The sequence below is a fragment of the Oryctolagus cuniculus genome, chromosome 9 (genome assembly GCF_964237555.1).
Source record: "Oryctolagus cuniculus chromosome 9, mOryCun1.1, whole genome shotgun sequence".
Classification (NCBI taxonomy): Eukaryota; Metazoa; Chordata; class Mammalia; order Lagomorpha; family Leporidae; genus Oryctolagus; species Oryctolagus cuniculus.
This window is the reverse complement of record NC_091440.1, coordinates 76,571,060-76,595,754: the sequence shown is the minus strand read 5'-3', so window position 1 is coordinate 76,595,754 and position 24,695 is coordinate 76,571,060. Positions and strand designations below refer to the sequence as shown.

Below are 24,695 nucleotides of genomic sequence, written 5' to 3'. Positions count from 1 at the left end.
CTGGTTCCGTTGTCCTACAACAGGCGCAGCCAGAGCACACTTTTTTGTCTCGTCTGCCTTCCTCAAAGGACCGTGACCATCCGGGGACTCGTCCTATCTGCAACCTCGAGGCGCTGCTAGGTGAGGATTCAGCGGACCGACTCCTCCTACGCTGCACAGTCGGGACGAAGAGCGTTGTTTGACTTTGAAACGCACAGGCTCAGCGGGCACGGACCCGGGTGGACGCCCGGGCACGCTCCCGGCACCCGCAGCGCAGGCCCCGCCTCTCTGCGCCTATTGGCCCATTCAATTCACGCCGGCACCAATGGGCGGAGGCGGCGCCCGCGCTGTCAAAGGCTAGCGCAGGGGCCGCGGCGCGCAGTGTCCGGCGGCCGCGGCCTGAGGGAGTCTGAGCCGCTCCGAGCAGACGCGCATCCTCCGAGCACGGGCTGCTATGAGCACGCCGGCAGTTCCCCGGGACCTGCAGCTGCCCCCGAGTCAGAGGGCCCAGTCCGCGTTCAGAGGTGAGGCTGGCCGAGATGGCGGGAGCGGCGCCAGCCGGCCGGAGGGGCGCGGGCGGGCGTGGGGGCCGGCGGTCAGGGCCACCGGGCCTCCCGCCGACGGTGTGAGCACTCGAACCGGTGGCTGTTGGCTCTGTGGCGATAGTGTGCGGGTTGAGAGCCTTTTGTGCGGTGGCTGCCGGCTGCGGACCGGTAGACACGAGGAATCCGTTTAGTGACGGAGCGAGTGCGCATGCGTGGGTGGCGTTGGGGGTCCCGGGCGGCGGGTGGTGGGGCCGCTGCCGGGGCGGGGCGGGGCAGGGCAGCGCGGGTGCACAGTCCGCCTGCGCCTGCGCCTGCGCCTGCGCCGAGCCCTCCCCGAGCCGGGTCGTGAGTGCCTCTGGCGTGGTGGGCTTGCCTGCTCTGATGTTTGGATTCACTTCCTCGCTTCCTTATTCTGGGAACCCTGGGGTTAAGTGGGTCTCAACAAATACGACTACTGTTATTTCTTTGTTCTACAGATGAGGAAACAGTAATTCTCAGCTGAACCAGTTCTGGCGAGTTAGAACTTGGGAGTCCAGTGTCTCGCCTAGTCTACCGCTCGGTTCCCTGAGGCATGGCTTTCAGCAGCGTAGACAGTGGAGAACATGATTCTCCTGCACAGTGCTTGTGGGGCCTTTCATGATCACATTCGCTTATTAATGGAATTATTTCCCAAAGGCAGTGCTGAATTGGGCGCTTTTCTGGAAATGGAAAATGTGATCTCAAGTACAGCAGTTTTCGAAATAAAATCTCCACTTAGCAATATTTGCTGTTTTAATTAATGTTGACTTATAGATCCTATATTTTATTATTTAGAACAAAGAAGACAGAAATTCAAGGAACATCTGTTAAGAAAAAAAACATTTTTTCATACAAACAGGAAAATCAGACATTATCCAGGTGAGGTCAAATTTATTCCAATTTATTTTTACATTCTTTTTTTGGTACAAAGTTTTCAAATCTGGTGCTATTTTGCACTTTCAGCACATCTCAGTGTAGACTAGCCACATTTCAAGTACCTCAGGACCTACATGTGGCTCGTGGTACATTATTGGATGGTGTACCATTAGATTGTTGAGTTATTCTATCTAAATTGATTCACATTCTTAAGCAGAAACAAAGGTGTGTGTAGGTGGCGGGGCAGGGGTTTCCAAAATGCAGAGATTTGAAGATTGTTTTAATCTCAATTCAACTAGAAAACTCCTGATATTATCTTATTTACATTTTTAGAATTTTACATGGTTACAGCAAAAACAAAGCTTATGAAAGTATATGGAAGTAGAAAGACAAAAGGTTCCCTCATTTTCTACAGTTAGCTCATAATAGCATCATTCCAGGTTTTTTGCCTGATAAGAAGCTGGGCTGTAATCTATTATTACTAAATAATAATTTAGTAATATTATTACTAAAGCCATTATTACCAAAGCCACCATTCAAAATGTGTGCTCCTGGCTTTGTCAATGCTTTGCCACTTCTCTAAGCCGATTGAACAAAGATGTGAAAGGTGGCATAACCATAGTTATTAATTATTGCAGATATCAAATCGTGTGGATTCTAAATGTGCAATTTTTTCATGTTTTAACGTAATCTGTAGACTTTAGATCTGTTTTAGAGTCAATTACAGGTCTGATGTTTTTCTCCTCTTGTTTCATGTTGGATAAAATCATTAGAATCACCTAAAAGATTGTCACAGCCTGTGCTGGTCAGTCTATAATTGTAAAAGGCAGATTAGGTTAGTTAGAGAAAACATTGCTTTGGATAAATGGCCTAAACACAATGCCAACTAAAAACTACAATTTTTAATGTATCCTGGTTTGTGTGTGGTAAATTCTGGATTTCCTTTGGGAAGAATATTTAAAAAAAGATTTTCCTCAATTTAATAAATCTGTTAGTAAGTGCTAAAACTAACCTAAGGAGGTGTTGCTTGATAAAGGTTTTTTTTCTGAAGACTTGTTTGGACACTAGATAAAAATGATTTGGAATAAGATTGTTATGTGTTTACATACTCTATGGTAGGGAAGATGTTAAGACTTTTAGGAAAATTCCTCAATTGTCTTGTTTGCTACTGCACTGTAATAAAACTTTTTCTTAGGAGAAATAAATCTCATCTCAGTTCTTGCCTCAACTTAAAATATAAAATTGTAAAATTGGTTAATTACTAATATCCCCCCAATCCTTCTTCCCAAAAGGAAACCTCCCTGATACAGAACTGATTTCTCTCTTTTTTTTTTTTAAGTTGTGGAGACAAGACAGTGATGATGTATGAGGACCAGGTCCAAAAAGGAACAAAAGCTCTGAATCTTAAAACAAAAATGGTAAGAGATGAACATAGAACTCATAAATATCTTTGTTTTTTCCCCTTCAGAAACTCTTTCTGAAAGAAATGAGTCCTAAACTACCGTTTTGTCTTAAATAACTCTTTTAGGCTGATAAAGAAAATCTCAATAGACCTACAGGGGACAAAAATACAATGGTGGACAAAAATTGTGTTCCTTTAAAACTGTCTAATGAATTAAACAACTCAACCACAGCAATTGATGCAAAGAATTTTGGTGATGATAATCAAGCTATGCAGTTGTTATCAATTAAAGATGATCCCCAAAGTCAACATATGACATTAAGCCAAGCATTTCACCTTAAAAACAACAATAAAAAGAAACCAGTGACTGCAGAAAAGCCAAAGCAAGATGCTAACATGCCCAAAAAACCTGTGCTTGGAGCTTACCGTGGTCAAATTGTACAATCTAAGATTAATTCTTTCAGAAAACCTCTACAAGTCAAAGATGCAAGTTTGACAACAACAACGAAACTTGCAACTACTGTCTCTAAAGCCACAAAGCCTCAGCCTATAAACACTAGCAGTGAAACAGTGAAAAGTGAGCAACCCTCAAATATGACAGCTGCCACTAAATCTGTGAGCGCTACATCTCAGAATACACAACTTGTGAGACCTCCTATTAGAAGTCACCATGATAATACCCAAAACACGGGGAAGCAAAGCATCAGTAGAACCTTGGCCAACGTTACCATCCGGAAAGGGCCTCGGGAAAAGAGTTATTACAATCAAAACCAGCTTTATCTAGTGTCAAAACTGCTTCTTCTCAGGACATAAAAAGAAACAAGGCACTGTCCAGAGGCATAGCATCTGAAATGGTAGCCAAGCCTACTTCATTTCTAATGCCAAATTGGTAGAAAAGTCAAAACCCGTTGACCAGCAAAGACCTACTATAGCAACGGCAACTGTTAGTAGTCGGTCAGGTCAACCCAAAGAAACTGCAGAACAGAAAGTAAGTAGTTGTAATTTTCTTTATTTTATTACTTTAATTTTCAGTAGTATATCACTTTTGGATTTAGCTTATAATTTCATTGACTATACCAGAATTTTTCATGTGTCCTGTCATGTGCATGATGTCATATGTCATGGGACAATATGATCCGATAGAGATTGTGTTTAAGTATGTTTTATTAGTTTGCATTCTGTAACCTAAGTGCAAAATAATTGGGAACCACTTTATAACCTCTCCATTTAAAAATGAACTTGGGATCTTTGAGCATACACTTGATCTTGATGTGTTCAGTTTTTTGTTTTTTGGTTTTTTGGTTTTTTGGCAGGCAGAGTTAGACAGTGAGAGAGAGACAGAGAGAAAGGTCTTCCAATGGTTCACCCCCTAAATGGTCGCTATGGCTGGCGCGCTGCACTGATCCGAAGCCAGGAGCCAGGTGCTTCCTCCTGGTCTCCCATGGGGTGCAGGGCCCAAGCACCTGGGCCATCCTCCACTGCCTTCCCAGGCCACAGCAGAGAGCTGGACTGGAAGAGGAGCAACTGGGACAAAATCCGGCGCCCCAACTGGGACTAGAACTGGGGGTGCCAGCCCCGCAGGCGGAAGATTATCCTAGTGAGCCACGAAGGCGGCCAATGTGTTCGATATTTTTAAACTGTGAACTAGGTGTGTGTCACTAGTGTAGAACCACTTAAAGACCTGAAATACTTTGAAACTTGCTCCATTTGGCAGAATTCTATCATAAATATCAAAGTAATACTTACCTGCTGCTTCTAACTGTAGAGCTCGTCTGAGTGAGTGGAAAGCTGGCAAAGGAAGAGTATTGAAAAGACCTTCTAACCCAGTAGTTCAACAACCTGAGCCTGAGGGACAAGCTGGAAAACCGGTTGGGTCCTTCTGGACTACCATGGCAGAAGAAGATGAGCAAAGACTATTTACTGAAAAAGTAAACAAGGCAATTTCTGAATGCCTGAACCTGATTACTGAGGTAATGTTTATTTTATACAACATTTGTAAAGCATTTTAAAGTTTGAAGATTACTTATTAATTAGATTGTCAGTCTTTTTAACCAAGTAATGTCAGTGAGTTGCTGTTGATTTAATGTCAGATTGTTTGCACAGTTAATTAACTAATTGTAAGATATACTGCCTTGTTCATTAATTGTGAGATTGTTAGTCTTTCATTGACTGAGTTTTCCACTGAGTTTACATAAATAGGACAAAGGGATAATTGGGTTTTTATTTGAGTTCCAGTTTTGTAAGATGTTAGTATCCAGTGGATGGGGTAGATATTTACTTTCACTTCTGATATTTCTGTTTCTTATCTTTATTCAACATACTTAAAATTTTTTTACACTCATAATGTATTTTACCGAAAGCTAGCAACACGAGTACTATTAACAGTAATCATTGGGGCCTGCGCTGTGGCATAGTGGGTAAAGCCGCCGCTTGCAGTGCCGGCATCCCATATGGGTGCTGGTTCTAATCCCGGCTGCCCTACTTGCAATCCAGCTCTCTACTATGGCCTGGGGAAGCAGTACAAAATGGCCCAAGTCCTTGGGCCCCTGCACTCGCATGGGAGACCTGGAGGAGGCTCCTGGCTCCCGACTTCGGATCGGTGCAGCTCCGGCCTTTGCTGCCATCTGGAACCAGTGGATGAAATACCTCTCTCTCTGCCTCTGCTTCTCTGTAACTCTGACTTTCAAGTAAAGAAATAAAATCTTTAAAAATAGTGATAATAATAATTATGTGAACCATTATCACAGATTAAATTCAGATAATGAAAATAATTCTCTAACAAAATCCCATTCATCTCTAAACCAATATCATCCTGGTCTTGAATTTATTGTAAAAATTTACTATTTGAACCAAAATCTTCTGGAGTGATAATAATCAGCCCCAGAATATTTTCTTTATTTATTGGCTACTGTTTAATCTTGTTTTTGTGAACCGTTAGTGTCTAAGATCTGAAACAAGACTGAATGTAGGGTATGATTTTAAAACTTACTCTAGATGAACTTTTTTTTTTTTCAAAGATTTATTTATTTGAAAGTTGTATTTACACAGAGGAGGAGAGACAGAGAGAGAGAAAGGTCTTCTGTCCGCTTGGTTCACTCCCCAGATGGCCACAACACTCAGAGCTACACTGATTTTGAAGCCAAGAGCCAGGAGCTTCTTCTAGGTCTCCCACATGGTTGCAGGGCCCAGGGACTCAGGCCATCTTCTGCTGCTTTCCCAGACCATAGCAGAGAGCTGGATCGGAAGTGGAGCAGCCGGGACTCAAACTGGTGCTCCATATGGGATGCCGGCACTACAGGCAGCGGCTTTACTCACTACGCCACAGCGCTGGCCCCATAGATGGACATCTTTAAACCTTTTGAGGACCCATGAAAATTATATTCAGAAAAACGCTGGTCCTATTATTACTTTGCTGCAGTAAGGTTTTTTGTTTTGATACTATGGAATTTTTCTGCCCTGCTGTTTAACTAAATATAACTCTTACATAAACCACTACAAATTCATTTTGGCCATAATATCAAAACCCAACAAAGACAAATATGGAGGGACCAGTGCTGTGGCATATCAGGTAAACCTGCCGCCTATAGCACCAGCATCCCATGTGGGTGCTGGTTCGAGTCCCGGCTGCTTTACTTCTGTTCCAGCTCCTTTCTAATGCACGTGGGAGAGCAGTGAAGGATGGCCCAAGTGTTTGGGCCCCTGCACCCACGTGGGAGACCTGGATGAAGTTCCTGGCTCCTGGCTTCAGCCTGGCCCAACCCCAGCTATTGTGGCCTTTTGGAAAGTGAACCAATGGATGGAAGATCTCTTTTCTCTGCCTCTGCCTCTCCTTCTTTGTAACTCTGCCTTTCAAATAAATAAATAAATCTTAAAAAAAAAAAAAAAAAAAAAACAAGACAACAAATATGGAAAAAAATCCTCAGGCTGTTCTCAAACATTTGATAGATGCAAAAATTCTAAGTAAGGGGGCTAGCATTGTGGCACAGCAGGTTAAGCTGCCACCTGTGACACTGGTGTTAACCCTGATGGAACTATAGGCTCCTGGCTTCAGCCTGGTCCAACCGCAGTGCTTGCATCCAAGTGGGGAGTGAACCAGCAGATGGAAGGTCTCTTGCTGTCTCTTCTTCTCTCTCTATTACTCTACCTTTTAAATAAATAAAATCTTTCAAAAGAAAATTCTAAGTAAGGTATTAACATGGAACCACACTATAGACAAGAGGATAAACATCAAGACCAAAATTCATACATAACTTTTTCATAATATGCATTTTATTTTTTTTAATATTTATTTATTTATTTGAAAGTCAGAGTTACACAGAGATAGAGGAGAGGCAGAGAGAAAGAGAGAGAGAGAGAGAGAGAGAGAGGTCTTCCATCCAATGGTTCACTCCCCAATTGGCCGCAACGACTGGAACTACGCCAAGCCGAAGCCAGAAGCCAGGAGCTTCTTCATGGTTTCCAAGGTGGGTACAGGAGCCCAAGGACTTGGGCTATCTTCTACTCCTTTCCCAGACCATAGCAGAGAGCTGGATCGGAAGTGGAGCAGCTGGCACTTGAACTGGCGCCCATATGGGATGCCGGCGCTTCAGGCCAGGGTGTTAACGCACTGTACCACAGCGCCAGCCCCACATAATATATATTTTCTATTAACGTTTTGAAGACTGCTTATTTATGTCTCAACTAATATTTCATTTCTTTTGCCTTATACTCATTGCTGATGCTATGCTTCTTGAAGTTAGGATGATTTTTATTTTAATAAGCTGAATTATTATTTATTCATAGTTTGTAGGGTAAAAAAAAATCACACATGTTATTTCTTGCTGTTTTAGGGATGCCCAAAAGAAGAAATACTAATCACACTAAATGACCTGATTAAAAATATTCCAGATGCCACAAAACTTGTTAAATATTGGATTTGCCTTGCATGTATTGAACCAATCACAAGTCCTATTGAAAATATTATTGCAATCTATGAGAAGGCCATTCTGGCAGGGGCTCAGGTGAGTTAAAATTTATTTATATATATTATTACAGTGAAAAAGATACAGAATTATTTTGGGGACACAAGATAATGTAACTTAATAAAACTGGTTTATGTATAAATAGTATAATAGTAAAGAATGTTCAGACACTAAAGGATTGCATTATAGAAGCTATTTCGAGCCGGCGCCGTGGTTCACTAGGGTAATCCTCCGCCTTGCGCCGCCGGCACACCGGGTTCTAGTCCCGGTCGGGGCGCCGGATTCTGTACTGGTTGCCCCTCTTCCAGGCCAGCTCTCTGCTGTGGCCAGGGAGTGCAGTAGAGGATGGCCCAAGTCCTTGGGCCCTGCACCCCATGGGAGACCAGGATAAGTACCTGGCTCCTGCCATCGGATCAGCGTGGTGCGCCGGCCACGGCGGCCATTGGAGGGTGAACCAACGGCAAAAGGAAGACCTTTCTCTCTGTCTCTCCCTCTCACTGTCCACTCTGCTTGTCAAAAAAAAAAAAAAAGAAAAGAAAAGAAGAAGCTATTTCGAAGCCTTCTAAAATTTTTTGTCATGTACTAGGGATAATCAGACCTTAGTTCAAGGGTGGGGAATTTTTTTTTTCCTGTGAGCAGCCGTTTGAATAATTAAAACATCATTCACAGGCCATACAAAATTATGATTAGCATGCTATAGATGTATTGAATTTCAAGTCCTGCCTGTGTTTGCCTTGGCAGGACCAGGCCAAATGACTGCACGATAGGCATTCCCCACCGCTGCCTTAGTGTATGCATACTTTCAGACAGGCTCAAATGTGAATTTAATGAAACTTTTTGTGAGAAATGTTTTAACATAACATGTCATTGTGTACATTTGCTATTTGGGATATTTACTGTGAAACTGATTTTTAACATTAAAATTTTCTTAATTAAATATAAAGCAAATATAAAACTAAATCAACTTTTAAAATATAATCAAGCTCGGCCGGCGCCATGGCTCAACAGGCTAATCCTCAGCCTTGTGGCGCCGGCACACCGGGTTCTACTCCCGGTCGAGGTGCCAGATTCTGTCCCGGTTGCCCCTCTTCCAGGCCAGCTCTCTGCTGTGGCCCGGGAGTGCAGTGGAGGATGGCCCAGGTGCTTGGGCCCTGCACCCCATGGGAGACCAGGAGAAGCACCTGGCTCCTGCCTTTGGATCAGCGTGGTGCACCGGCCGCAGTGAGCCGGCTGTGGCGGCCATTGGAGGGTGAACCAATGGCAAAGGAAGGCCTTTCTCTCTGTCTCTCTCTCACTGTCCACTCTGCCTGTCAAAAAAAAAAATATATATATATATATATATATAAAATCAAGCTCTGATGGCTTTGTGAAAGAACTCTGCCTCTAGGAGTATATCTGAATGTACTTATGTTTATGCTCCACATGAAATCGTCTTGCTCACGTATAGAAAATGACCAACTAGTTTCTCTAACAGTATTACCACCATATTTCTCACCTTTTCTAAACTATTGATACAAGAAACCCTGTGTAAAGAGTGAATCATTTCTCAAGAGTTTTTCTTTGGTTGAAGATTTTTTGTTTTTATAGCTGAATGTACAGACATAATTGCTTTTCACCAAGTTTCTAAAAATATATTTTTGAGACTGTTTACATAACTAATTTTAAAAAATTCATCTTTTTGGCCTTTCTTTAAGAAAGGTTGATTCTCAGCAAAATATAAAAATAGCAACAAACCCCAAATTAGACTGTAGGATATGTATTAATAAATAGTTATGGACACTCCTGCATATAAAAAGGCCAGTACACATAGAAAATTTTGGCTTAGATTATGCATTTTTCATCTAGGGCATAATGATGTTTTTGAATGTAAAAATGCTAGGCAATATGAAGAGATAAAATGGCCTGAATACTTCTTTTGGTCACTAAAATGTAAAGCAGTATATGAATGTCTGTGAAAGCCCATATTAGAGAGTAAGAATGTGAAAGAATACATAAAATGTAATAGAATTTTTCCTTAATTAGATAATTGTTTCACAGATATTTTGTGGTATAAAAAATAAAATATATATATATATGAATTGAATATCATGATGTCAATGATGTGATATTGATGTTTGATTATTGATTGTTGATTACTAATTATGGATTGTTAGTTATTGCTATTAGTATGATTATGATTGTGTGTTAAGCTTGTGTTGTCATAGTAGGTATAGTGGTCAAATTAGAACATAGATCATTAAGCTATAGACTGCTAAGTATAAAGTTATAGACTGTCATGACTAACAGAATTCTGCAATCCAAAAAAAAAGAAGTTTGGACCTTTTACAATATATCAGCAATGGGCAGTGAGGGCATAATAAAAAAAAAAAAAGATGAACTCATGGAGATGTCTAAAGAATAGAAGATAGGTTTATCTTCCATTTTGCTGAAATTGTGGAAACGTGGTATAGATTCCCAACAAAGGAATCACTATAACTCAAGAACTGTCCTTCCTAGTAAATAAAGGTGCAGCGGCGTGGACCTTAGAGGCCACTGGAATGACTCAGGATTGCTCCCTCTTGAGCCTCACAATGCCTCTCACTCAGGAGAGACATCGAGAGCCAAGGGGGTGGACTGTGGAGAATCCCACAGGAGTCTCAAAAAGAGTCACGGATCACCGCTTACCTGGAAAGGAGATGAACTGTGGAAACTCCACAGTAAAACATTGAGTTAAAAAGTTACCACTAGCCACAAAATAAAAGTAAAGTGGAGTTATAAGTCATAAGCTGAGGCAATACCTAACGGCTGTTAGGGAGACACTCCCAATCATACCAAGCAGATGTCTCTGGTCAGTTAGATAACAGTGCACAATCAGTTCCAACATAAGTAAGGCGGGGACAGAATTGACTGGACTGTTCAACTGTAAGCAAGGAGGAAACAGCATTGCGCTACAGACAATAACTAACAATCCATAATCAGTTCCAACATAAGTAAGGCGGGGACAGTATTGACTGGACTGTTCAACTGTAAGCAAGGAGGAAACAGCATTGATTGGACAACAAGTCAGAGGATGGCAAGCTGGAGGACTGCCAGAAAATGAGGATAAAAAGGGGAGCCCTTGCACTTCTCTCCATCCTCTTGGGGATCATGGCCCAATGTGTGTGAACCTCTGGATCTCCACACATCTGGAGCTGAAGAGGCAGCCCACTACTCTGCACGGAGCAGATAGTGGCGCAAGCCGACCTGCGACCTGCAGAGCTGTCCCTGAGCTATAACCCCACTGTCTCTGTGTTAGTGTGTGTGTGTGCGCGTGCGCACGCACGTGGCCCCAGTGCATGTGAACCTCTGGATCTCCTTGCACTTGGAGCTGAAGAGCCAGCTCGCTAACCCCCTTCCTAAGCGACACAAGGTGACTAGGAGATCAAAACTCCAGCTGAGATGCCGCCTCACCGCCTTGCTGGATTCCTTATCAGCCTGATGCCGGAGTTGACCACAGAGCCAGACCAGGCCTCTCAACAGGGGACCTCTCCAACTTCTCGCCTGGTCATCCGCCTGGGAACTTTGAGCCTACTGCCCAGAGTGACAGTCTTCCCACGACTTCCTGCCTGTAAGTGATTGATCTGAGATCCGTCTCTGCCGAGACATGGAGCTCTGGACCTTGAACACTGACACTCTTCTTCGTGACAGTGATACAAGCCTTGAAAACACAGCTTTTACAAATAATGTTAGTCATGTGTAATATAATATAACTATGCTTTGACCCTATGTTTTGACCCCATGCAAGGTATCTGCAAATAATGCTGGAGACCTTGATGTACATATACTATTATAATTGGATAGCCCTCAAAATTACTTTAACACTGTATACTGTATCTGTGTATACTGTGATCTGTGGATTAATGAATAAGTTCAAGTAGTATTATTGATATTAATGGTATAGATTCCAGTAGACCTCTAGTCATTAAGGAAATAGTGTTACCCTGATAGTTAAGTATTATAGTAAGTAAGTTAAGTAGAAGATAAGTAGTTATGTTAAGCTAAGTAGTTAAGCTAAGTAGTTACGTTAAGCTAAGTAGCTGAGTTAAGTAGTTAAGTCATGATTAAGTAGTGGTGTTAAGTTTATTGATAAGTGTATTAAATAGTATAGATTGATAAGTATATTGATACTGATAAGTGTATTGACTTCACTGAGCATGCTGATGAGTAGTGTGATAAAAAACCCCTGGTGTGTAAGCAATAAAATCTCATTGGAAAGACAGTCTTGTGTCCTGGTGTTCCTTTCTTCCCCATGACTGACAAGTCGTATGTCGCACTTGCTACTGTCAAGCTGCATGACAGCAGGCGCTTGCAACACACCGGAATCAAAAATCAAATATTGGATAGATATTCTCTTATTGATTATTACATTATTGAAGGATAATTGTATTTGACAGAATCCTAATTGAAAGGGAGTATTAGATCCCTGCCACAGTAAACCAGGATGGAAGTTTCTTTTAAGGCCGCTTAAAGCAGTGTAGTTAGGGTGTAAAACTAGAGCCACTGCTGTGTGTACAATGCAGTAATGTAAACAGAAAGATGTGATACCAGAGCAGAGTTGGAAAACAGGAATTAGAATTGGTCAAAAATTTGAAAGCAGATGGGAATTCAGGAGCACTTGGTAATCCAGGACTGCTCACTTATCTTGAATGTATTATGTTAGCAGGCATGATATCTCAAAGGAACATGGTAAGTACTATGATACATGCAAATAGTGCACATTTAATAAAGTTTTGAATAAATGAAATATATTGGGCTGATCAACCTTAAGCTATTCAGAGATGCATTTAATAACATGTGAAGCAAAATATAATACTGAACTTAAATATAGGAGAAAAGGAGCTATTAAATTTAATTCTCAGCCCTTTCATATATACTGATACTGTTAATTTACCATCTTCATTAATTTTGTTTATATCAGGAAAACAGCAATAGTTATCAAAGGCTTCAGAAAAATAGGGAAAATTTTAAATTGATGAAATTCTATCCTCTAAGTTCATTGTTACCTATAATTTGGAAAAAATGGTCATTTTTAAATCTTAGTAACTACTAAGTGTTTTGAGAAGCTTGACTAAAGAACCATTATCTCGGGGCTGGCATTGTTGCACAGCAGGTTAAACTGCCCTCTGCAATGCTGCCATCCCATTCAGAGTGCTGGTTCAGTCCTGGCTGCCCTGCTTCCAATCCAGCTCTCTGCTGATGTGTCTGGAAAGGTAGGATGGTCTGAGTACTTGGGCTCCTGCCATCCATGTGGGAGATCTGAAGGGAGTTCTGGGCTCCTGGCTTTGACCATTGTGGCCATTTAGGGAGTGAAACGGCAGATGGAAGCTCTCTTCATCTCTCACTCTGCCTTTGAAATAAAGAAATAAATCTTATAAATAAACAAATCTTATAAATAAAGCAAATACTGTCATATTTTAAAAGTGAAATTTTGATCACTGGCCTTACCATTTTCAACTTGAATCATCTAGTTAATGTCTGAGAATATAAAACTAATATGGATTTCCTTTCTTTATTTAAAAAAATTAAGCCTATTGAAGAGATGTGACATACAATTGTAGAATAAAAGATATTCTAACAATGAAGAGTCTAGAAAAGGTTATTTTTGGTAAGTTTTGTTTCATTTCCTTCAAGCAAATTGTGATTTTGTTAAATTTCTTTGCAGAATTCATTTTTCCTTTTATCTTTTAACTTTTTAAAATATGTAAGCTGTTTCTGTTGACCTACCTCTCAGATAAAGTGGATTTAAGTATTGTAAGGAATTTTTAATTAGGAGTTCTGGTTCAAAATCCAAATTGTCATTGATTATCTATGGAAGTTACTTTACCTCTTTAGGCCTTAATTTTCTACAAATACCAGATAGTTTGAGGTAGGCATTTGGAGCCACAGTTAAGATGCCACTTGGGATGTGTATATCCCACATCAGAGTGTTGTGATTTGAGTCACAGCCCCTCTTCTGATTCCAACTTCCTGTAATGCAGCACCCTAGGAGGCAGCAGGTGGTGGCCCAAGTACTTAAGTCCCTGACACCCACATGGGAGGCCTGGATTGGGTTCCAGGCTCCTGGCTTTGGACTGACCCAGCCTAGGCTGTTGTGGGCATTTGGAAAGTGAACTGGCAAATGGAAAATATCTCTCTGTCTCAGCCTTTCAAATAAAAATTTCAAAAATATTTTTTAAATGAGGCATTTTAATTGGGTGATCTCTAAAGACTTCACCTATTAAATTCTGTCATCTATTTTGTGCTCTAGAAAACCTCATTCAAGAATTCCTTGTTTGGATATAATAGGTAGAGGTATGAAAGAGATTCATTAGCTGTCAGACATAGAATATAAACATTTTTTAGATTCAAGTATAGGTTTTGCCAACCTTAGGCACTATAAGATGGTGATTGTTGAGGATACTGAAAGAAATAATGTATATAAAGCAAGTATCATAGTGTATGACAAATAGTAAGTTTACTAAACTTCAGCCATTAACATTCATTAACTTAAATGTAAGCTAATTTGTTTTCTTGTTTAGAAACATTGTTTCCAGTTTTATTTTTGGTTTTCGGGTTTTATTTTTGCTATATGTCACCTAATCAGCAAATATTTCAGTTCATACTATTTATTGCCTCCCTGTCTCTGTTTGTTTTCTTTTGATTTATGTTAAAATTGTTTAAACCTTTTTTTTAAAGATTGACTTCTTTATTTGAAAGGCAGAGTTACAGAGAGGCAAAGTCAGAGCAAGATAGGCCTTCCATCTGCTGGTCCCCTCCCCAAATGGCTAGAGCTGGGCTGATCAGAAGCCAGGAGCCTGAGGCTTTCTCCAGGTCTCCCACATGGGTGCAGGGACCCAAGGACCCAGGCCATCCTCTGCTGCTTTCCCAGGCACATTAGCCGGGAGCTGAATCGAAAGTGGAACAGCCAAGCCTTGAACTGGCACTCATATGGGATGCCAGCACTGCAGGCGGCAGCTTTACCACAGTGCTGGCCCTGATTTTAAACTTTTTAAGGTTTCTGATGTATGCTGCCAGATTGCTTTCCAGAGCAGATACAGTACCATTATTTTTAGTACACAAAATGAATTTAAAATGTAGAACTCTAGATTCAGGATTAAAATTTAAATAATAACAAAGGTCATGCTTAATTAGAAATTGTAAGTATTTGGTTATGTGAAATACCAAAAAAAAAAAAAAAACCCACAACTGCTTGGTGGAGTTAATATGTTAATGCCATATAAACCTAATAATATGTTCTAGGAGACCATTCTGTTGGCAGTATGCTTAATTCAGTGGGGAATATTACATATTAAGGCAACTGTTAATAGACCCCATAGGATGTATGACCTGATCTTACTAGGAATATTTAATAGCTTAAGAAGAATAGGAAAAGAGGAAACTCTGGAAAGACTAATTAGTATATACAAAAGGAAGAGAAAGATTTAACCCAATTGTGTCTTACTTGCTAAAACAGCAAAGTGGAAGTAAAAGCCGTATAAAGAGTTTTCCTCATAGTTCTCACTAGCTCCAAAGGTAATGTGAAAAGCTAAAACCAGTACTTAAATCTGATTCAGTTACTCTTATTTTTCCTTAATAGAATAAAACTGGTGTTCTCTAGCAGGAGAATGTTTGTCTTTGGATGGGAAAAAAAGAGCTATCTATAAACTCTTGGCTTTCTGAAATATATCACTATAAGATCTGAATATAAGATCCATTTTGCAAATCAAAATTATTTATAAACAGCAGAGAACATAAGTGGGGGATATAAAACAAGTAATAATTGAGACAAAGGTTGGGCATTTGGCACAGTGTAAATTAAAAAAAATAAAATGACAGACCAGCGTTACCACTTGGGGATGTCTGCTCAGATTGCTCAAACTCTCAAATCCAAACTTTGAACACAATACTTTTTTAAACTTTTAAAAATAAGTATGTATATCTATTTATTTATTTATTTGAAAGAGCAATTAGAGGGCTAAGAGTGCCAGAGAGAGATCTTCCATCTGCTGTTTCATTCCTCAAATGGCCACAGTGGCGGGCATTGATCCACACTGAAACCAGGAGCCTGGAACACCATCCTAATCTAGATTGCAGGATCCTAAACACTGGAGCAGTCTTCCACTACTTTCCCAGAAACACTAGCAGGAATCTGGATCTGCGGCAGAGCAGCCTGGACTTGACCCAGAGGTCCAATACAGGATGCCAACATCACAGGTGGTGGCTTAACCCAGCAATGCCACTATGTGGCTGCCCCAACACATAATTTTCCCTAAATCTGAACCTTCTTTTGGTTCCTGATCTAAATGAATGGTGCTATCCAGCTGTCCAAAGCAGAATCTTGGGATGCTTGTGACTCCCTTACCCTTCCTATCTCCCTACTCCTGCTTCCCAAGCACAGGGATTAAATATCTTTTTAAAACCCATCTACTTCTCTCCATGCTTCCTCTCATTAGTGTGGTAAGATCTCCTGTAGCTCAGCTGGGCCACAATAGCTGTCTCCTTTGTTTCCTCTCTCTACTCTTGCTCCATCCTAAGCCATTCCCAACGCTGCCAAAGTCCTGTCCTGTCACTCAGTTGCTCGAATTTCTGACTCCAGCATCTTCTCTTGTCACTCTTCCTCTGCCCCAAACCTTCTGTTTCCTTCTTGTGTCTTTTATTGTCTTCATTTCCCAGGAGGGATCATACTATCTTTTCTTCCTGGTCTTTTCATGCAAATCTTCCTTGGGGCCAGCACTGTCGCATCATAGGTTAAGCCACCACTTGCTGCGCTGGCATCCCATATGGGCTCTGGTTTGAGTTCTGACTGCTCCACTTCCAATCCAGCTCCCTGCTAATGGCTTGGAAAAGCAGTGGAACTGCTTGGATCCCTGCACCCATGTGGGAGATCAAGAAGAAGCTCCTGGCTCCTGGCTTCTGATCAGCTCAGCTCTGGCTATTACAGCCATTTGGAGATTGAACCAGTGTATGGAGGCCTTTGTCCCTCCCTCTTTGTCTCTAGCTTTTCTTCTCAAATAAATCATAAAAAGAACTTGGGGCATAACAGGTAAAGCCTCTGCCTGCAGTGCTGGCATCGCATATGGGTGCCAGTTCAAGTCTCAGCCACTCCATTTCCCACCTGGGCTCTCTGCTGCGGCCTGGGAAAGCAGTGGAAGATGGCTCAAGTCCTTGAGCCCCTGCACCCAAGTGGAAGACCCAAGAAGCTCCTGGCTCCTGTCTTTGGATGGACCCAGCTCTGGCTGTTGTGGCCATTTGGGGAGCGAACGATGGGAGACCTCTCTCTCTGCCTCTGCCTCTGCCTCTCTATAACTCTGCCTTTCAAATAAATAAATAAATAAATCTATTTTAAAAATCTGCTTTTTCTTTACCTAATTCTCACTTACCCTTTAGACCTTAACTAAACATCACTTTCATGATTAACCTACATTAATACACCTTTTCTTCCTCCTACAATCTAGGTTAAATATACCTGCTTTGTACTCCCTTTTTTTTCCCCTATGCAATATTTAGTGTACTTGGTTACTTATTTGTTTGTCTCATATTTTAAACAGTAAGCTTGATGGACAAGAACGGTATAGAATCTTCCTGACCACTGTATCCCTAATACTAATGCAATGCCTGACAAATATTAGATGCTTAAATTATTTGTTGAATTACTGATTCCATGTTCCCTTTTTCTCACCTTGGTCTTTCACTCACTAAAAAAAGTCATAGTCACTTATCAAGAAACATCTCTTAGTAAAACTCTCTAATAATTTTCCTTAAAAAGAAATGCAGAGACCTTTTTAGCTTAATGGATTTATCAGGATGTCTCAAAAGTATTTAAATCTAATGTGTTTTATTTTGAACTCTTTATCTTCTCATACTGCTTCCTTTCTCCAGAAGGGGAAAAAAAAAAATCTCTTCTGGCATCAGTGACTCCTAAGAAATTTTTGAAGGAACATGCACACTCATCTATACATAGACATCATTTTATTTGTTCATGAAATCCTGACTCAAAAATATTTCTCAAATGGACCCTTCCTTCCTTTCCTGACCTTTCTATTTACAACAGCTTTGCCTTCTTACCATTATAGATCATTCCTTTTCATTCCATGCCTTTATAGACAATCCTTCACATCAACCAAATATATCTTTCTCTCCAATGAAATTGTTATCAAATTTCTTGCATATAAATTCATTACAGTTGTGCGCCTGCCTACTTGTCAGCTCCTCACCTCCTCCCACACTGCCACTTTTCTCATTACCTTCTAAACACATTAGCTCTTTAATGTTTTTATTTATTTATTTTAAAGATTAATTTTATTTATTTGAAAGGCAGAATTACAGAGAGGCAGAGAGAGAGAGAGAGAGAGAGAGGTCTTCCATCTGCTGGTTCACTCCCCAGGTGGCTGCAACAGCCAAAGCTGTGCTGATCAGAAGCCAGGAACCAGAAGCCAGGAGCTTCGTCCAGGTCTCCCTTGAGGGTGCAGGGGCCCAAGGACTTGGGCCACCCTCCACTCTTTTACCAGGCTGGATTGGAAGTGGAGCAGCTGGGACCTGAACCGGTGCTCATATGGGATGCTACCACTGCAGGTGGCAGCTTTGCCTGCTATACCACAGCGCCAGCCCCTAATGTTATATTAATAGGTCATTTCATTTTATGTGTCATACTAAGATTTCTTTCTTGGTCTTGTCCAGTACTCATTTTTCAAGACTCGGGATAAATGCTATTTGTGAAGCTTACGCTTGCCATCTCTGTGTACCACAAGCAAAATGAGTTGTTCCTTTTTGCAGGTTATAACAATCCTTGGTTCTTTTTTCATTTATAGTGCTTATCTCATTTTACAATTATTTTCATTTTTCAAATGTTTATTTCATTTTACTTACTTGAAAGGTAGAGGCACAGCTGGAATCAGGGGCACAGCCAGGACTCGAACCCAGGCACTCCAGTATGAGATGTGGACATCTTAGCTGCTCGGCTAAATGCTCATTCTGATGACAGTGTTTACTTAGGAGAATTGATGGTTAAGAAATGGCAGTTTGGTTTCATTCTTTTATTTTGAAAATAAGGGCCAACTAAGAATAACTTTAATGTCTTCTGATTTTGTTCCTAAAATTTGGCCAAAAACTTACACTAAAAAGTAAATGTACCAAGGAACAAATCCAAGAAGGCAACACTGAAGATAAAGATCTTAATCTAGAACCAGTAAAACAGGAAATAGAAAATAAACATCATAGAAATGTGGTGTTTCAAGATTGGGAAAGAACAAGATGATAAAAGATTCAACCAATGATGTTAAAATCCCCAATACTGAAACCAGAGCAAGTTGCATAATTAAATATAATGTATCCACTATGGCATACTTGCAAAGGTAAACTTTTAAAATATAATGGCTGAGATTTCTTTTCATGCTTAGGGATAATAAACATGGTATTTCTAAGGTAGCTCCAGATTGGAACTATCATTTATTAATATTGAAAACTTTTGATCAAATTAAATGTAATTGGACCATTTCACCTTTTAAATGTTCTCTTTGCTTTGCTTTTTTCTAAATATTGCCATTTTGGAAAAGAAAACTTCTATGTCATTTTATGGAATCTCTGTATATTGCTAATAATAGTAGGTGTTACATTTTAGGAATTAACCAGTCAAGTATCTACTGTATACAAGTTCTAACAAATGATGGAAGGAGTAAGTTCCTCTCTTCAAGGTTTACAGTATCTGTACCTTTCTACAAGATAAGCAATCACAGGGCTGTAACATATAAGTTATAGAATGATAAATAGCATAGACGTACAAAATAAAAATGTTAACTTTGGGGCCCAGCATAGTGGTATGATGGTTAAAGCTGCTGCCTGTGATGCTGGCATCCCACATGAGTGCCAGTTCATGTTCCTCCTGCTCCACTTCTGATCCTGCCCCCTGCTAATGGCCTGGGAAAAGCAGCAGAAGATGGCCCAAGTGCTTAGATCCCAGGGAGACCCAGAGGAAGCTCCTGGCTGCTGGCTTTGGACTGGTCCAGCCCTGGCTGTTATAGCCAAATGGGGAGTGAACCAGTAGATGGAAGATCTCTTTCCCTCTCTGTCTCTCAATAACTCTGCCTTTCAAATGAATAAATAAATCTCAAAAAATAGTTTTTATAACTCTGGGAATAATTTTGTGTTTTATCAGTGTAAAAAAGAAGATGCAATTTGATGAAACAAATTCTACATATAAAGAGCTGAAGTTTTTTACACCAGTGAGACGTTCCAAATTGCCAATCTGTTCAGTTGCTTACTATTCAGCCTAGAGTCATCTTCAAGGGTCTCTATCACAAATCTTCTGATCATTTCTATCCAACTGGAAGGTTTCTGCATAGTTGAGGCATTTGCCAAGGAGACCATGATATCAGACAGTGTTAATCCAAATTGCCAGATATGTTAAAAGACCATTATCCTTGTGTGTCTTCACTGGAGCAGTTAACAGAGCTGGGAAGTGAAGCTGACGCTTTTGTCTGCCGTCCTAATGTAGCACTCTGCACGATGTTCTCCGAGACCAACACAACAGAAGAGGAATAAAGCTCTGAAGAAGAATGGGGTTTTATTATTCCTGAGTGTTGTGTTTTGTGTGGCTTTGTGTTTCCTTTTGGTCTGGATATGGCTAAGTCCCTAAGTATTCTAAGTATTCCTGACAGTGATCTCCTTTACTAACATTTATCTTGTAACAGGCATTGCCTTTCTATGCAATGAAAACATAATCCTGCCTTGTCAATCTCAACACTTTTCTTTAAAATAAATAGTTTAAAACAGCTAGTTTACTGTGTTCCTTGACTATATACAGGTTTGGTCATGTTAGCTTCTTTACTAAATCTAAGTACAGTAAGATGTATCATCAGAAAATAAAATGTTCTTGATAGAGTTTCTAGTTTTGCATTTTAAAAAGTTGTGATAATTTTCTTTGATGACTGAGTAGAACCAACTCCCTTCAAGTATAAAACGAGGTTTGGCTTGCTTTTCCACCAGATTCCTGTTACCCACACTGTTGTGCCCTGCTGTGTCTCTTGGACAGCTTGTGGTTCTTCACTGTCACTTCATCAGTGATAGCCTGTGTCTCTGGTCTCTTGGCCTCTTTCTTTAAATTATAACTGAGGTCACCAAAAAGGATAAATAGCCTAATCCTAAAAGAGGGTTCCTTGTGTAAGAAAGAAAAGAAGCCACATTTTGTAGATATTTGAAACTTTAAAATGAGTTCTTTTTATAACTTGACTACCTAAAACATTAACTTCCATAGCTTCATTTGATAGTTTATGAACTATTAGAATTGAATTAGGAAAAGGAATATATAATATTTAATAAATGTCAATCTTGTTGAGGTATCACTTCTAAAATAGTTAATATTTATACTTGCTTTCTCCTCTATAACAACTTTACTTTTCAGTCATGACTGCAGCAAAATAAAATTTACATACAGTAAAGCATTTTCTCCCCATATATAAATCCACCAATAAAGCTGTTTTGTAAGTCCCAGAACTAATATTTTCATTTCATACATGGTTTTGTAACTCTAAAGTTTCAGATAAGTGAATCGTAAAAGATTAGTTTAAATAGGTCTGATCTGATTTCATCATCATTTAAAAAAAAATCATCTATTATTTTTCACTTTATGTTTCTGTGTGGGAGCAAACTGTTGAAATACTTACTTAAGGTATACTAAGCTGATCTTCTGTATATTAAGATAATCGAAAATGAATCTTGATGTGAATGGAAGGGGAGAGGGAGTGGGAAAGGGGAGGGTTGTGGGTGGGAGGGACGGTATGGGGGGGAAACCATTGTAACACATGAGTCGTACTTTGGAAATTTATATTCATTAAATAAAAGATTAAAAAAAAATGTAGAAGACAGAGAAAAAAAAAGATTAGTTTAAAAACTATGTATGTAATATGAGTGTGGTAAAAATCATATACTTAATCTTATGTATATTCATTACATTTGTATAATATCTCTGTTCTATTGTGTTCTTATGTTCTAGAGAGTAGGATTTTTATTATTTTTAAATGCATAGCTGATATGTATACAATAAAAATATCTGTATAGTGGTGTTTCAATGACATTTATTTTAACCAATATTTTATGAGATGCATAAATGAATCTGCATTAAATGAACTACAGTAAATGAATTTAATTTATCTTTTTGGGGCCAGTGCTGTGGCATAGTAGCTAAAGCCACTGTCTAATGCTAGGATCCCATATGGGTGCCGGTTCAAGACCAGGCTGCTCCACTTCCAGTCCAGCTCTCTGCTATGGCCTTGGAAAGCAGTGGAAGATGGCCCAAATCCTTGGTCCCCTGCACCCACTTGGGAAACCCAGAAGAAGCTCTTGGCTCCTGGTTTTGGATTGGCCCAGCTCTGGCTGTTGCAGCCATTTGGGGAGTGAACCAGCAGATGGAAGACCTCTCTCTCTCCCTCTCTCGCTCTACCTCTCTTTGTCTTTCAAATAAATAAATCTTAAAAAGATCTTTAGGCAAGATGGCGGAATAGTGAGGGCGGGCACCGATAGTCCAGGAACATTTAGTTTAATAAAAGTGGAGTTACAGTAGCTTCAGAAAAAGGATCAGGAAAAAATTGCAGAGGAAACTCTTCTGGATCTAGTGGCTGTGACTCGGAGGACCTACTGGGAGAACCAGGTTGCCCACCGCGCAGAAGCCGAGTTGCGGGAGCTGCAGGGGCTGCGCGCCAGTGCAGGAAGGGGAGTAGATGTCACACAGACACCAGCGGAGAGAGTTGGGATGCCCAGGGCTCCGAGTCCACACAAAGGTGTGGGAAGGGGAGGTGAGCTCAGTAACCCAAGACACTGGCAGGGAAACGGTGGTCAGAATCTAGAGGGGAGCAGGAAAGTTCACCAGACTGACTACAGGAGAGAAGGAAAAAAGGTGGGGGGTTTCTCTCTCCACCAACCTTGCAAAGGTTGCAAGGTTTGCAAGAGTTTGCAAGGTTTGTAAGACACAAAGAGCAGGCCCCCACTCTGGATTTACATAACAACAGGGGAGAGCTAAGGCACTGAATCACTACAATTCAGTAGCCTAGGCAACCCAGTGGGAGTCCAGGGGAGAAACAGAGCCTGCACAGACTCTTTGGGTAGAAGCCAGAGATTGGAAACTAAATACCATCAATTCTGCACAGCCGTGTGGTGCGGTATTACTTACCTCCTGAATGAATTAAATAAATAAATAAATAAATAAATAAAAGAGATTTACCACACATAACCTAAGGGTGTCACCTTTGCACACACGTAACCCAGAGGAACCAAGCAGAACTCTCAGGCCACACCCATCTCAAGCCTCCAAGGCTCCTCCAACAGCAAGCAGTCCACTTAACACAGCCATAGTATAAAATAAAAAAAAAAATAAACAAATGCACAGTGACGAAAGAAGAAGTAACTATGCCAAGCAAGAAACACAGAAATCGAGGGAACAAGATCAATGATGATACTATGATGCCTCCAAATAAACAAAACACCCCAAGCCAAGATTATGAAGATGATGAGATAGAAGAAATGCAAGATATGGATTTCAAAAAATTTATGATAAGAACATTTAGAAGTTTTCAAAAGCAAATCCTTGAACTACAGAAATCCTTATTGGACAGGATTGAAAATCTCTCTCGTGAAAATGAAATTTTAAGGAAGAATCAAAATGAAACGCAGAAACTAGTAGAACAGGAAAGTGTGATAGTGAAGAGAAATCAAAATGAAATGAAGAGCTCAATAGATCAAATGACAAACACATTAGAGAGCCTTACAAACAGAATGGGTGAAGCAGAAGAGAGAATATCGGACTTAGAAGTCAGAACACAGGAAAACATACAGTCAAACCAAAGAAAAGAGGAAATTAGAAACCTAAAAAATATTGTTGGAAATCTACAAGATACTATTAAAAAATCCAACATTTGAGTTCTAGGAGTTCCTGAAGGTATGGAGAGAGAGAAAGGATTAGAAGGCCTCTTTAGTGAGATACTAGCAGAGAACATTCCAGGTTTGGAGAAGGACAGAGACATCCTAGTACAGGAAGCTCATAGAACCCCCAATAAACATGACCAAAAGAGATCCTCACCATGACACATTGTAATTAAACTTACCACAGTGAAACATAAAGAAAAGATCCTAAAATGTGCGAGAGAGAAACGTCAGATTACTCTCAGAGGATCTCCAATTAGACTCACAGCAGACTTCTCATCAGAAACACTACAGGCTAGGAGGGAATGGCGAGACATAGCCCAGGTGCTAAGAGAGAAAAATTGCCAGCCCAGAATATTATATCCTGCTAAGCTGTCATTTGTGAATGAAGGTGAAATAAAGACCTTTCATAGCAAACAGAAATTGAAAGACTTTGTGGCCACTCGTCCGGCCCTGCAAAAGATACTTAAAGATGTGCTACACTCAGAAACACAGAAACACGGCCATCAATATGAAAGAAGGTAAAGGAAGAAAAACCCCCAGTAAAAGAGCATGGGAAGGCCGGCGCCGCGGCTCACTAGGCTAATCCTCCGCCTAGCGGCACCGGCACACCGGGTTCTAGTCCCGGTTGGGGCGCCGGATTCTGTCCTGGTTGCCCCTTTTCCAGGCCAGCTCTCTGCTGTGGCCAGGGAGTGCAGTGGAGGATGGCCCAGGTGCTTGGGCCCTGCACCCCATGGGAGACCAGGAAAAGCACCTGGCTACTGGCTCCTGCCATCAGATCAGCGCGGTGTGCCGGCCGCTGCACGCCAACCGCGGCAGCTATTGGAGGGTGAACCAACGGCAAAGGAAGACCTTTCTCTTTGTCTCTCTCTCTCACTGTCCACTCTGCCTGTCAAAAAAATAAAAAAAAAGAGCATGGGAAGCTCAAAGCATATACTAGAAAATATCCCCAGAAAATGGCAGGGCAAAGTCACTATGTATCAATAGTCACATTAAACATTAATGGTC

At 40.6% G+C, this 24,695-nt stretch overlaps 2 pseudogenes; both read left to right on the top strand.

Annotated features, from left to right (window-relative positions):
• Window positions 1–433: 433 nt before the first annotated feature.
• Window positions 434–12,018, top strand: LOC138843821 (cytoskeleton-associated protein 2-like; annotated as a pseudogene).
• Window positions 11,404–24,695, top strand: part of LOC127487171 (testis-expressed protein 10 pseudogene) — a 27,942-nt pseudogene continuing 14,650 nt past the window's right edge.